The sequence below is a fragment of the Miniopterus natalensis genome, chromosome X (assembly GCF_054644295.1).
Source record: "Miniopterus natalensis isolate mMinNat1 chromosome X, mMinNat1.hap1, whole genome shotgun sequence".
Classification (NCBI taxonomy): domain Eukaryota; kingdom Metazoa; phylum Chordata; class Mammalia; order Chiroptera; family Miniopteridae; genus Miniopterus; species Miniopterus natalensis.
Window position 1 is genome coordinate 9,068,674 of NC_142103.1, and position 2,558 is coordinate 9,071,231.

Genomic DNA, 2,558 nt, shown 5'->3' on the forward strand with positions numbered 1-2,558 from the left:
GTCTGAATTATCTCAAATTACTTTAATTCTCCACTTCACTTTGATTATGTAGACCCAGCTCATGCTTTAGTGTGAGTGGATTTAAGTAAATATTATGCTGCTAGTTTAGATAATTCCTTGTTATTTCCGTATCCTTTTTCTTCCATAAAATGTGCCCTGCACACAGTGTGTATTAGCTGATTTCTTTCTTTCTTTTTTTTTTCCTGGAATGTACAAATGTATTTTTATTCAAAAATACAAAATAAATTACCTGTAGGCATGGACAATGACAGTAGTAAACCATTGTATGTTGTCAACTGAAACCAGTAACTGATGGTTGTAGTGATTTTCTTGAACATCAACCAGCCTTTTCTTCAGTCATTTCCTTCAAATGACTTCTCTGAAGTTATAGGTGAGGAGCACAGCCTTGAGATTCCTCTCACAGTTCTCAGTAATGGTAAAGCACTATTCCAGGATTAGAACATCTCATCTCCCATCCCACCCATCCCCCCTCCCACACCCATTCCAGGGTCTTTCTCTTCTTTAGGAATTTCTGTGACTACAACTTCTGCTGTTGTTAACAGAGAGGCCACTCCAGCAGCATCCAATAAAGCAGTTCTTACAACCTTAGTTGGATCAATGATTCCTTTTTCCACCATATTCACAAAATCTCCAAGCATGGCATCATAACCGACTTCTGAGGAACTCTGCATAATTTCTCAACTATCAACGATCCCTCAACACCTGCATTCTTGGAAATGGTCATTTCAGGAATTTTGAGTGCTTTTAAAATAATCTCTATACCAATTCTTTGATCTTCATTAGCTGGAGTTAATGAGTCCAAGGCTGGAATGCACCGAAGCAGGGCACAGCCCCCTCCCAGAACAATGCCTTCCTCAACAGCAGCTCATGTAGCACTGAGGTTATCTGGTACTCTGTCTTTCTTTTCATCCACTTCAACATCACTTGTCCCACCAACCTTCAGCACAGCTACTCCATTGGAGAGTTTTGCCAGGTGTTCATTTAGTTTTTCCTTTTCATATTCACTAGTTGTAATATCTAACTGCTCGATGATTTCTTGAATACATTTTTCAATTTGAGCCTTGTCACCTTTTCCTTTCAAGACCATGGCATCATCTTTGGTCACAGTGACCTCTCCAACTTTTCCTAAGCCATGTGGTTGAACATCTTCAAAATTTAGAGTCAATCCTTCTCAAAATGCCGCACCACCAGTAGCAATAGCCATGTCTTTAAGCTGGTTCTTTCTATTGTCACCAAAACCTGGAGCTTAGATTGCTACCACCTGAAGACCAAATTTTAGCCTATTCAAAACAAGTGTACTTAGAGCTTCTCCATCAACATCTTCAGCAATTATGACCAAAGGCTTACAGTGAGCGTTAGCAATTTCAAGAGCAGGTACAATGGACTGAACACTGGAAATTTTCTTCTCACACAGTAGAACATAAGCATCTTGGAATTCACATTTCTGACCTTTTGCTGTATTAATAAAGTATGGAGAAATATAACCTCGATCAAACTTCATGCCTTCCATAATTTCTAATTCATCATTCAGTGTTTTTCCATCCTTTACTGTGATGACACCTTTTCTTCCAACCTTTTTCATTGCATCGGAAATTATGTTGACAATTTCTTTGTCTCCATTTGCAGAAATTGTAGCAACCTGAGCTATTTCTTCAGGGGTTGTCACAGGTTTAGACTGCTTCTTAAATTCAGAAATTACAGCATCAACAGCTAACATCACACCTCTCCTGATTTCCACTGGATTAGCACCTTTACTAATCTCAAAGCCTTCTTTGGCAATAGAGCATGCCAGTACAGTAGCAGTGGTGGTGCCATCCCCAGCCTCTTCATTTGTATTATTGGCAACATCTTGAACAAGTTTAGTGGCAATATTTTTATATTTATCTTTTAAGTCAATGGATTTTGCAACAGTCACACCATCTTTTATTACTTTGGGACTTCCCCAGCTCTGTTCAGTAATCACTGTTCTTCCCTTTGGCCCCATAGTAACAGCTACAGGCTAACGGTCTACACCTTGAAGCATTAAGGCTCGGGCATCTGCACCAAATTTTACATCTTTGGCATAAGCCTGAGTGAGATGAGGAGCAAGTGCCCTGGAACTGGCCTAATCTCTTGAAGGACTTTGTGTAGTCAAAGCATTTCTGCAGGGCAGTGGCCAGGCGTGCGAGGGGCGAGGCACCCCTTCGGTGGCGAGTTGCTAAGTTCTTTTTAAAAAATATATGTTTTTATTGATTTCAAGAGAGAGAGGGAGATAGGGAAACATCAATGATGAGAGAGAGTCATTGAATGGCTGCCTCCTGCATGCCCCCTACTGGGGATTGAGCTGGCAACCCAGTCATGTGCCCTGACTGGAATCAAACTGTGACCTCCTGATTCATGGGTTGACACTCAACCACTGAGCTGAGCCATGCTGGCCAGGTGTATTAGCTAATTTCAATGACAAAACCACTGCTTTACAAAATGTAAGACGCTGTTTAATACAGAATGGGAATCAATTACTGAGAAAGAGCAGTTTAATGAAATCTTCTGTTCAGGAG

General features: G+C 40.6%; 1 pseudogene; it reads right to left on the reverse strand.

Annotated features, from left to right (window-relative positions):
• Positions 1 to 455: 455 nt before the first annotated feature.
• Positions 456 to 2,160, reverse strand: LOC107525781 (60 kDa heat shock protein, mitochondrial pseudogene; annotated as a pseudogene).
• Between the last annotated feature and the right edge of the window lie 398 nt (positions 2,161 to 2,558).